The following is a 13,598-nucleotide window of genomic DNA, read 5'->3' on the forward strand; positions in this document are numbered from 1 at the left end:
AGTTGATATCGCTGTGCCGTTGAATTTATCGTAAACCGAATTTCATGGCGATTTCGTCGCGTTTCTTTTTCGCGCAATCTCGTCTTGTTGAATGACAAGAATAAAAATGAAACGAAAGACCGTAGCGTACGTTTGCCATCGTGCACGAAAACAATAAACGTACGTACGACGTATGCATCAATATATCTCATGAACGTTACGTATCCTGTCTTATATTAGACTAAACTACGAAAAAGAATATTGACGTACACATGGCATTTCATATTTTTCTCGTAACTTTTTAATGGCGCATTTATGTACTCTTCGCTGCATGATATTTTAATCCTACTTTTACCTAGCCAGGACACACTGGCATTGTTTATACGCTAAAGTGCAGCACATCCTGTCCATCTAATTTTCTATAATGTTTTGGTAATTTGAGAAAGAGTTACGTAGATCAAATACAATTATATTACGATGATGTAGCGCGGTTCTTGTTTAGAATTAATTTACGATGCACTGTATCGAGTATCGCGTCGTGCCAAAACTTCGCGTCGTAATAGGGGAAGAAGTAGTGCGGTGAACCTTGAAACTCTTTATTTAAACAAAATCACATTGGCAGTGGAATCGTACTGCAATAGTTGTACATTGTCGTTACGTAGTTCAAATCTGATTTATTCTCGTCACAGATAGAGATTTAAGAAGTTCCATGTCAAGTACTGTATTGACATCGACGATTCATCTATAGACGATAATCTCTCTTTTATTTCAAATATAAAAGTGACGATAAGTAACAATCGTTGCTTAAATCGAAATTCTTGCAATTGAAAAGGCGTTGAAGTACTTTAACGTTTTAATCTGATTAATTTAATCTATATATGTAGTATATTTTCGTGACTTTCTTAATCTACATTAATATCGTCAGGAAGATTGGTCTCATTTAGAAATTTCTACGTCTCTGATTCGATATCTTCTCTCAAGTAAAATGTCTTCAGCTGCGAAGTAGAAAAAAAAAACAGCTTTAGCGTATTATTAACGCTAATAAACGATCTTTTTCAAGTTTCAACGCATCTATCAACATGTTTGTCCTGAATTTTACAGACTGCGCGATATTAATTAAACTTTGTCCAGAAAAGATAAAAGTCTATAATCAGCACAATCTGAATAAAGTTCGATTAAAAATAACGCAATCCTCCTAATATTCTTATCGCGTCTCGAATAACAAAACGGAAAATTTAGAATTTGACGCCATTATCGTCTGATTATCATCTTTAGAATTCCTCGCTTTCGAATAAAATTGATTTTATGATATCGCGTCGTTATGTAAAAACTGGCAAAGCTTCTACTTTCTTTAAAATATAAAATCGTGACTTTAGACTAGACATTGGTATTCGTGTAGTTCTTATCGATCTCGACGAACTTCAGTTTCTTTCGAAAGTGTTGTTTTATTAAAAATGTCCAATTATAATCATTGGTAAATCGATCGAATTTCTTTTGATACGTTATGGAGCACGGATACGTTCCGGGGGAGAATTTGGTAAACTACAAGATCTTGATTCGAGAAATATTTTTGGGGCGAAAAGTCGATGAGAAAAGATTGATATTACTGTGGGTTTTCAGCCAGTAACCGTGGTCGTTCGCAGACCATGTTGCAAGCAGCACAACGAAGAGGAAATGTGCGTGCCAGCGATCTCTAAAAAGGCAATTAAGTAATTTCAATCCTTCTTTGCAACCAATTTCCAATTTTCGACGTGTTTTTATACTTGCGATTCTATCTTAATTGTTTCGTTGAAATCAAACGAGCAAACAAACAAACAAAAATTGAAAAGAGATAGAGACGACGAAAGGTATTAGTGGAGAAATTTTATTTTCGTTTGATTAACGATAGATCAATTTTTCCAGAGACGTTAAATCTGATAGATCAAAGACATTGATTTTTAGGATTTTCATTACTCTGACCTTTTCATCTGTACCTTCTCGATATTACGATCTGAACTTTCTCGCAACTTCATGACGCTATGATTACGGCGTTTCGTATCTATCTTTCAATATGAAAAATTTTTATTGATTTTCGTGTCAATTTTGCTCAAGATGATTTTCACGCGGAAAGTTTCTTAGTTGTTCTCTTCCACTGTAAAGGAAAATGGCCTGCACTCGTACTACATGCGTTTTGCAAGACCCAACGCTCAAATCTGTGAGTCGCTATGGAAAGCTTCATATTTTTTAAAATAGCTAGAGTTAATTTCATCCGAACGTGCTACCTTTCAAACATAAGCTACCTCTCTTTTAGATTTGACAGATTTATCGATACTGTTTAATTTTATAAATTCGATTTCAATTTCCTCTATGTGCCCTCTTCTAACAGAATACACAGTTTTATTTACAAACTAATCCTTCTTAAATCTTCAAGACTGTTTTGACATTATATAAAAACACACTTGTCTATTATCAAACAAGGTCTATAATTCATACGATAGCGAACACACTGTCAACGACTATGGCAGGATATGCAAATAACTCGGTACGTGACACTGGAAAATGGAGGATCGAATGTTACATAAGCATCGAAATGGTAATGTGGTGGTACGGTCTAGCAAATTATCGGAGGTTTCATAGGAAAAAAAGGAGACTCGAAGGAGGAGGAAGGAAACCGACAGAAATAGAAAAAGAAACGAGAGTTTTACTGTAACAGCGAGTTCGTTATCGCAAAAATAAGACCTTCCTGTTCGACGCCAATAATTAGCATTAGGAAGATAAGAGTAATTCTATCGTGTCTCGTAAGCAGATTAGAAATTCTATGGTATCAATTATTCTAAACAAGTACGGCTCATTTTTATGCTACGGAAGATTCTATTTAATTTATTCATTCGTTGCGAATTTGATAGTAAAGTGGTGAAGCATATGACTCATGCGATATCTTATTTTTCTGAAAATAATCTTCTGCAAGTAGTTCGTTGTTTGTTATTTAGAATTAGAATAATAAATCTATGGAACGAAACGAAAACAAATTATTTAACGTACTGTTTGGACTGCATACATATAAATCATCTTCCAATACTAACGCAAAGCATATCGTTCTTTTATCTTTTAGGAACGCTATTAATTTTTAAATTTAACTCAGACTAAACTAAAACTAAACTAGTTTTTTTAAACATAAAATATCATTTTAATCTCATTTTTATCGTTTCGAAGGAACGTCGTTAACAGTGAGCGTAGTTCTTCAAACAGCTAAATTTCAAGGATTAATTGCTCAAACGAAGGTCGAATTGATTTACTCCATTCACATTTTCTAGATCACGGAACACGTGAATGCCTAATGTTAGTCTTACGATTCAGTAAAAGATACTAATCTTTCGTTTAATTTACGATCCAAGTTTCATTATTTTCGTATTTCTATTTTCACGTTCTTTCATACGTGACAATAAAATATCGCGATAATTGCTAGTTCGAAAGAGCGACTTACACGGCTGTTCATCAATATTTTACAAAAAGAGAACATGTTTATTGCGATACATCGGTATTAAGGAAATGACGATAATTACTTAGAAGTGTGATCTCCTCGCCGATTTCGATGTCCTTAAAATATGTTGTCAATGTCATCGCTTTGGATAACTTTTCCCTTTTTATTTATTATTTAACAAATAATATTTTCCTACATAACTTCCTCCCAGATAGCTATTAACAATTTCCTAGATAAATAATCATGAGCAGTAGTACGTGATGATACGACAAACTGAATATTTAAATTATGATCGATGATATTCCATTTGTTATGAATAGACGAAAATATTATCACGAACAAGTCTGGTATTCTCTGTGTATTACTGGGAAAATTTCCTCGTAAAAAAATAAATTCATCGCTGCTCGATCTGTGAAACCTTGTATCGCGAATCATTTACAATTCTCTTTCTTAATTTAATCGTAAGATTAGAAAATTTTCCTCATGCGAGAGAGAATTGCTCGGTTATGCGAAATTTCTCATTAGCTACGTGTTTTTATATTTTTTATTGTACATTCGTGGTTTTAAAAATTCCATACTATCGGAAAGTCGTCAGATATCCGAAGGAGTAACTTTACAACCATCATTCATCGTTATATACTTATTTTATTGGTGTCATAATTCCACATAGAGATACCGCACAATATAGATCAAAGTAGATTTAAAGAGAAGAGCTGTTAATCTTAGTGACTTGTTTTGAAACTTATAGCAGTCGTAAATTAATTTACTTGCCTGTAGATATATTTTTTACGAAGCAAAAAGATAAATATGTGAATGATCCAAGTACCACGGTTGCGTTTCCTTTTGACACCGTAGTTTCGTAAATAGTGTTGAAGATATCCACGTATCGAGAGTTCAACGCTCTTTTGGTATTTAAGAATTTCACCAAGAGAAATGACGAATGGATTTCACGTCCAACTTTCGATTAAGCGTTCACTTCCAAACGCAATTTTCACTGCCGCGTTTTATGTATTTTTGAAGACTCATACGTATTTAATACCAAACTTTGGTCGATCATATTTGTTCTATTTAAATTTTTAGTCTACTTACCGATTGGTTATATATAATATGTTCTCAACGTTATCATTTTAAACAACTTTTCCTTACACGTATATAGGGTGGTCGGTTTTAGTTTTCCAATTATAAGCAAAAGTATGTTTGCTTCCGTATGTGTACTGCTATTCTATTGTACAGTTAAGAAGTGTGTCTTACGCTAACCAAATATGCTTGTAACAAGTTATCTGAGTATTTTCCTTCCATTATCAACGTCACTGAATTTAAATCACTCATTTATACCGCTATCCTATCAGTAGCCGAAACCTATCCACTCCTTTTCATTTGGAATTCCGTGAGCGGAATATTCGTTATTTTTTCCATTCCTTACGCGTCACTATGACATACTTTTCCGTATAGCTCGGATATTAAAGCCGACTAGACTACGTATGGCGACCGAACATACTTTTGCGCCTAACTCGAAAATTAAAATCAATCACCCTATATATGTATAAGAAAAAGTTGTTCACAATGATGTCCTTGACAAGATATTTCAAGGGCATCGAAATCGACGAGGTGGCGACTATCCGGCAACTCGGCCACACCTCTTAATTGCATTGAATTTTAATAAGTCATCCAACAATCTCTACACAATTTTTAATACAATTTAATCGGAATATCTTTGGGAATAGCATTCAATTGGCTGCTGCGTATGTCTGGTCGAAAAATCTAGTAATTCTAAATAGTTGTGTACGCGCGAGGAGACGTCAAAGACAAAGCAACGATGTTTAACCAGCATGGAACAGGATTGACGCGCTGTTGCATAATGACGACACAAAACGATACTCATGTGCAACGCGATACTCGATCCATGTAATACGTCGGCCAGGTTTACGTTTTAGTCGCAACGTTCTCTTCCAATTCGTACTACGAACTGTAGTGCATAGCATCTTACTTTGATCTTCTCCTTCTTCTACTCGATTTCACGAGACTGATAAAACCCAAAATAGAAACAAGGAAAACTAATTTAACAAAAAAATAGCAAACCATTCCAAAATCTAAATTTGGTTTCGAAAAAATGAATCGCGATGAAAAGGATATTCGTTTCGATAATTGTTTCGAATTGACGAAGTTCGATAATCGGAGATTCGGACCCAGGAATAACGAATTATGTTAATCTACAGTTTTAGTCCGATGTTTGTCTATTATGATCGATGGTTTCCAGTTTATTGGACTTTGATTGACTACAATAACGTTCCATTGAAAAATGTGTTCGATTGCGTAATTCCTAAGCAGATTGCTTGTTATCTCTTTCTCTGCTGCTTGAACAATGCCGCATTGGAAATTACGGAATGTACGCGCGGGTTGCACTCGCAAATATCTGTTTTACGATTGTTATTGTGTCAGCAGGTTTGTCCTACCGTTTGGTTTTTAAAAGTACGCGCGATTATAAATAAATGTTATTAAACTCGTTTAGAACGCGTGTCTAGGAATTTATGTAGATTTAGATCGAGGTACTCGGAATTTACATAGACATAGACACTTGTTTATCTCTGTGCCAGTTTAGTTCATATATTGGAAAGAATCAATTGATCTTATTATACGATGCGCCATCTCAACGTCTGCTAGACGAGTGAGTCATCGCTGATGATTCATTTTTCAAAACTAAACTAAAATCATACAGATAGACCGTAGACGTTTACGCAATTTCACGTTTTTATCGACGTAATCGAACAGCGCTCGTAGAAAACACTGTAAGCGCCAGAATTGAAAAATTTCGATGTTTTATTGGAAAATGGTCTGCGTACCGACAAGAATGTTGTGATATAGGATTTAAGTGCCATTTTCCTTTCCAAATATTATTGCTAACAGATGATGTCACGATGTTGCCCCTATAGAAAACAAAATACCTGTACGAACAAACATTAGTTGATTGTTTTCTGGCTTTTGTCTATGCAATGTATCTGAATGAATGGAACATCCAGCTTTCTTTACAATTAACAGGTGGCACGTGCAAGGTTTTCTACGGATATACTTTCGTTTTTCATGGATTTGCGCTATATCGATACATAAATTTTCTCTTCATACTGAAAAACTTGTTTCTTGGCACTTACGGTGTTGTTTTCTACGAGCACTATTCAATTAACGAAATACACCTATTAAACATTATACTGGGTGGCCTAAATATATTCTTCTATATTATGTTCGTTCTCCAGGTTTTTACTCAAACTTCTTATAAATATAAAAATATCCACGGTCGATTTACAACAATAAATAAAGTAAGATTATCCCTGTATTCGTAACTTTAATTTCAATTATTAGTAAATATTAATACAATTTATTATTGAGAAGTATTATGACGAATCGATGCGTAAATTAAATCGCCATGGTCGAGCTACGTTTAAACGTTGCAATCTTCTATTTAAATCTCCGATCGGCATTGTTACGGATCGCTTCCATCTAGAAAGCGTCAGACGACATTGAACAATGTTTATTCTTACTATGATTTCGAGATGCAACTTAAGCAGGGGCAACTTGACTCTTGTTAACCCTCTGCAGGCGATAAACGATACGGATATATACTGTGCGGCAATCTTAACGATAATTTGAAAATTATTATACATAGAATATTATTACGAAAGGAATAGATGGAGCAAAAGCGGGAACACGCAAAAAATGTGATTTAGATAATATTGGGAATTAGAAGAGGAATTGTTGATAAAATCGTAATCATTGTTGCGATAAAATTTAAAAGGCCAGGTTAAAAATAAAAATTGTTATTGGCATCGTCATCGCCTCGTGGCGTAAACAACTTTTCATTAAAATTAATCCTCGCGTTTTTGTTACGGCTTATTAGAGATTAATTCAGTGATTTTAGAGACGTGAGCAGGAAATTTGTATCAAAGTTATTTACGTTGGATTACTTCCAGGCACTTTATACCATATCGGTATATCATTATAAAAGAAAGCTATAACGTTATAACGTTATTATATAATGCAGCGAAGTTCTTTATGCCGCATTTGCGCATGTAGGTCGTTAATCTAATGATTAATGATCTTAATGTTTAAAAAATAACCTAATAATTCACCATAAAATCAGAAAAGAAATTCTCCTTTAATAACGCAAAATTTCTCATACGTAATGAAGATTCTGCCAATTCATTCGCATTCGATCATACATCGGACGGACACGCATTGAATCTAATTAAATTCATTGAACTCGTCAGCTGCACGTTGAACGTCGCATACTTAAGAAACACGCATGCGTTGAGTGTCGTTTATTGAATGAATACATTGGATCGCGAACGTTTCAATTGTACGTATGAGCTACGGACGACGGTCTGTTCGAACGTCATCTGGATTAGAGACGTGGAATTGGAAATTTTTAATTGCTACATCTAATTGTCCGTTTCAGTAAGTCGTAGGAGAAGAATTCCTCCACAATTATACACAGATCGTAGACTATGAACGCACATGCATTTATGGCAAATTGTAATGGTGCAAGATCGTAAAGGATCAGAACGCGCGTAGCACGCAGAGATAAATAAAATAAAGTGTATTCGTATTACGGAGTTATGTAAGAAATGAAACTTCGAATAATTGCTTATTGCAGGGCAATAAGTCTCAAGTGATAACAAAATTCGAGATTTCTTGGAACTTTGAGAACCAAAGATTCATTTATCTTTAAATATTCCTCGAGATTTCCAAGAATTTCAAGTATCAAAATATGTTCGAAGAGATTCGCCAAAGAGATTTGCCACGCAACTAGACAAAGTTACAGTGTGAAACAATGGGGTCTTTGTCCGAAGATGGCAATCAGAAAACCAATGCTTAAGCGTATTTACGTTCCGCTTGCGAGTAGATTGACAAGGGTTCACATTATCATCGATAATATAAGGATATAAATATAAGAACAAAGATGATGCTTCTCGCGATCTTGCGGTAAATTTCCATCGAAAGTTGGATTTTAAAACCGCTGGAACACATTTCCGTGTTATTCGGGTATTTATCAGTTTCGCGTTAGAAAATTAGAAAATCGAAGGATTGAGAAAAATGGAAGATGGAAGAAATTAAAAATGTAGAACTCACGTTTTAAAGATACAATGTTTCTGGAAAGATCAACAAATTTATCGTAGTGCAGTTCCTCGTTTACTCGAACGTTTACTAGAAAATGTCCGACTAATTTTTTGCATCTAAAATTAAGGGGAACTCAACAAATATTCTCACGTATAATTGTTTTGTCGACTCGAGCTGATTTACGATAAGTGACGAAATATACATATGTGTGATTTAGCCAATGTCTAATCATTTGCGATTAAGATAACAATCTGTTTGACGACGAAATATTTTTCTATCGTCTTGTTTTCCTCTCTGGCGTAAAATATTTAATTTACGTAAGACGTAATTGAAGCGATTGAATATTGAACTCGGCTGGTGTAACTAGCAATTACGTAATTTTATTTAACACCGTCCGATTATTTCTTGTTCCAATCTTCGGGCCTCATCTTAATTAATTTTATTAGCCAAAATACCGATGTCTCTTATCGATTCCGCGATTATTGCTAGTAGGAAAATTGTACACGATTTATTTCAAGGAGATAAAACGAAAGTATATGTTACATTTTTGTTGGAATATTCGTTCATTTTTTGAGAAAAAGGTAAATAGTTCTTTTCTAATTTTTTGCTCTTTAACATAGTAAGAAATACATGTTCATGAGCATTCTGTAAGTTTACACATAATGGACGTTTGTTAGTAAAATTCGTTTCTTTCTATTCTTTTTCTTTTCTTTTTTTACGTGACAGATAGTTTTATTATTTACGAGAAAATAAAGAGACATCAGGGTCGAGGACGTATTTAAAACAAAATTTACTAAGATGTGTACTATTTGCGTGTATTCTTATATAACGCTTCCTACATTTTCTCTGCCTCGAAGATCACTCGATGACAAGTACAAGGAGAATTACAGTGTTCTGTTTTTTAGACATCGCCGAAATAACACGTGACTTCATAATTCTTTAATTTTCATGATTTTATCTCCGATGAATTTATTTTACAAATTTCACGAGTTTCAAATTTCGTTAAAATTACATAACGACAAGTATTCATTTCTTATGTAAAAACATTTTTATCGGATATTAATGGTGAACAGTGATACGAACGATTGAAATTAATATAATATAATATATTCGTATATGATTCGATACACATACTGGATAAATTTGAAAAGTTGCGAAATTTCAAATAAACTTATCCCTTTAATTTATCAGTTAATCTCTGAGTAATCAGGTTTCACAATTGCCGATGTATCGAGTTTATAATTAAATTTCATTTTATAATCTTTTTGAAACACGTTGTATATAATATCTTTCACGTACGAATCACAATGCATCTAAAGAGGTAGAAGCCTTCGTTTCATGGGTCAGACGTGTTTCAAAAGAGAAAATGCTCACATAGTTCCAAGGAGATGATTACGTGAGCCTGAACACGTACGTATGAAGTTCGAGTCAGGGCCACCGGTAAAATTCGTGCAAATCCTCGCCACGACCTCGCCCCATTCATCTTTCTATTCATTTCCGATATATACATACGATCGTTTAAAAATAAAACAAGCTACCGCAACTGGTTTTTACGCGACTAGGCGCCTCTTACTCGACTTTTTTTATTTTATTAAAATCGTCAAAATATCGATCGAGTCTATCCTTTATCGGAATATAAAAATGTTCTCAACAATGAACACGCTATTTCACACGTGTTCTTCTAGAAAACGATTAAATTATTCTCCGAATTTCATTTCGTGACCACTGAATCGCTAGCATTGCTTAAGATACATACCTCGAAAATCGATCTATCCTTATTCATGCACGTTACGTTCTTCGTAAGGTGACGAACGATTCCTCGTCGATTATTATTATTATTGACAGTCAAGAAGCATGAAATTCCTAAGCAATGTATCGATCGATAAGAGGACGTTACCGTAGATCCACGAGGTGTTTCTTTAGGCGTGACTGTCGCCGCTTCCTCTTTCGCATCGGCGCAACGCGACGATTTCAGCGCTTATCACGTGTGACACGCTGGTTTCAAGATTAATTTTCGTGGAACACCTCGTAGAACGCGAATGAATTGCCGCGTCGCGACATTTTTCTGTCACTGTATTCGTAGCGATTGTAATTATTAAAAAACTCGATGAGAACGTGGAGAAACCTTAGAACTTCAGCAACTTCGTCCGCTTAAAGAAGATAAAAAATTAAACGACGCGTAAAAAATTAGACAAACGTGCGAGAATTCGAGGATATGCGACTCATAGGTAGGAAAATTGGAATTTCGAACAGTCTTTGGATAAGGAAAGGATCCTGCAGGGAACTAGCTCAGCGTGTAGTTGAATGCTCACGTATGCAAAGAGAAAACGAAGATGCGTGAGAGCACACACGTTTTAGTTGACTGATCACATTCTTCCGTCGATGACGAAACCTCCGTTCATACAATGCACGAATTCCCTGCGGTTTAATTATCGGGAAACTGGTATTCCCGTGTCGGCTGTTATTTGTCAAATTAGCGTCAATAGCGTAAATAATTACGGCAATATCGGGTTGCTACCGGGAAAAATGTATAATTAAGCAATGCGATCAGAAAGACTTTTGTTTCTATGTTGCCATCATTTTTATTATTTATTTTATTTATTTATTCTTCACCCATACACCGTATGTGTTTGTGTATTTATTTCTAACATATGAACCATTATACAACTAGTACTTAAAATATAAATGGTGTAGCCATTAAAATGGGTAATTAATTGTTTAGATGGCTTGAAAAATAGATCGAAAATTGCAGTGATTACTCAACAAAATATTTAAAAAATTACTATTCGCTATTATTAAGTAGCAAAGGGCTTGGAAAATATAAAATAATATAAAAATAAGGTAATTATTTAGAAAGCTGCCAGCATCTTGGATTTCGATGATTTTTTACGTGTTATCGGGCTGATGATTCTCTACAGGTAGAATTCGCTGTTGTGCTACCGACAGTTTTTCGCAAATATCTCGAACGCTAAAAGAGTCCGACGATAACACACAAAGGAAAAAATTGTTCGAAATATTGATTTCTACAATGTATTAAAAGATCATGGAAATCCAAGGTGGTGGCAAGTTTCTAGATAATTATGAAAAATAAACAGGCTAGAAAGGCAAAGAAGATTTGGTAATCCTTTTAATTTCTAATTTTTGAAAAGAAATTTTAAGGCGATATAGAAGACAACGTGATTAAATGTTATCCTTGAAAAGTAGATGATAGTTTATTTCGCAATTTCGTTTCTATCTAATTTTAGTCGATAATTAAATTCGAAATTCAACTTAATTGAAACACCCAAAGAAAGGTGTGGTCTTGTTTCTTTTGTTTGAGAATAAACGATACCATTGGTTTGTCCTCTGCATTATCGAAGTTATCTTTATTGATATTGCGTGCAAAGAAGAAATTACGGGTATTACACGAAAGCATCAGCGTTTTATCTCTTTTATCGTAAAAGAAATTATTTCTGGACGATTAAAAGCTATGGAAACTTAACGACGTGACTTTTTCGTCTCTCTTGATCGCAATACGATATTTGCAAATCCGTTTCTGGTCATAAATTTGAAGATATCGTGCCCATATAGCAATCTTTATCCGTGATACAATTGTTGTGAAATTGCGGTGTGCGTTTGGGATAACTTTTTCTCGTCGACTAAGGCTGTTTGTTCGTTCCTTTCTTTCGAAGAATCTTCGTAATTAATGTGGAATTTAATCCAGTTTTGATTTCACCTGGATCTCTGCTCTGTGCTTGTATGAAATTTTTTGTCATATTTCCTATCCACCGACTTGCGAATTATTAGAAAAATTTATACGGCGCTGTGAATAATTATAGACTCAAACGCATTTTCTGCATTATTTGTTCAATGTTTCTAAGAAACCGCAGATCATGTTTGAATATGTTAAGTGAAATTGTTTTTGTAAAGTGTAAATTGAACGCTATAGGATATCAGGAGATGTTACTTGATATTTATCGACAATTATTACATTTCATAACCGAAATAGAAGATAAAAAAAAAACAAGTTTTCAACAAGACAATGCTCTTATTCATACAGTCGCTAAGTATAAAAATGTGGTATCAAAATTTCGGAATGGAATTATTATCATGACCAGTATTCAATCCTAATCCGCTTACGACCGAAAAGCTGCGAGGAATTTTAGCCAGAAAAATTTACGATCAAAAGAACCCACTTACGAAGGACGTCGTCGAACTCAAAAAAAGGATAAAAAAAGAAAGAACGAAATCTGCGAAAACGAATACTGAAAACGAAAGTTTAAATAAGTTAGAGGATAGTGTACCTAACAGATTAATGGAGGCAATAAAAAATAAAATTCACTAAACGCTGAATGAAAACTTCACAATATTATATTATTATATTTATATCATTATATAATTAGTTATAATTAATTAATTATTTATGTAATTAGTTCGTAGTTGTTCACGGCCGAGAACGTAATTTTGGAAGAGAATTTAATTTTTTTTAGACTTCGAAAGAAGAAGATTTTTGTCGTATCTTCAGTTTTATTTTACATTGTAACACGAAAAACCTAAAAACAGTGTAGAGTTTATAACTATCCATAGTACTGTATTTTTATAAATACGAATAAAGAAATGGGATTAAAACCAAAATTTTCTTCAGCTGCTAGAAATCACGACTGTTTTTTTTTTTTAAGTTTTTATGTGTTCTTGCATAATTATGCGCAGTTTATACACTTTTATATCTTCAAAATTTCTCACAAATTATCAGATCTTTGGCTTTGATCGTCAAATATGAATCGTTCACAAAGGATAAAACCTAACAAACACGAAGATGGTACCCCGCTGGGGGTAGCCACCCACATGATAATCAAACTGCCAAAAAATTCTACCAAATGTCCAAATCGGACAAATTGTGAATGTAAACAACTAAATAATAAAAAAAAAAATATGAATCGTAGCTTTTTCCTGTCATAACAAACTTCGTTTCTCGTTTTACCTGACACGATACGTTCCCTAACAATTATTTAGTTGTCGTTGGAAATCAATGATTCGTGGAAATCGGAATATATTTAGAAAGCACGTGAAA

The 13,598-nt window shown here is 34.1% G+C and overlaps 1 protein-coding gene across 2 annotated transcripts in view; it reads left to right on the forward strand.

Annotated features, from left to right (window-relative positions):
* Hex-A (Hexokinase A) overlaps positions 1 to 13,598 on the forward strand; it is a 34,908-nt gene that overhangs the window by 3,293 nt on the left and 18,017 nt on the right. The gene's annotated exons all lie outside the window — the stretch shown is intronic.

This window comes from Bombus vancouverensis, chromosome 15 (genome assembly GCF_051014615.1).
Source record: "Bombus vancouverensis nearcticus chromosome 15, iyBomVanc1_principal, whole genome shotgun sequence".
Lineage (NCBI taxonomy): Eukaryota > Metazoa > Arthropoda > Insecta > Hymenoptera > Apidae > Bombus > Bombus vancouverensis.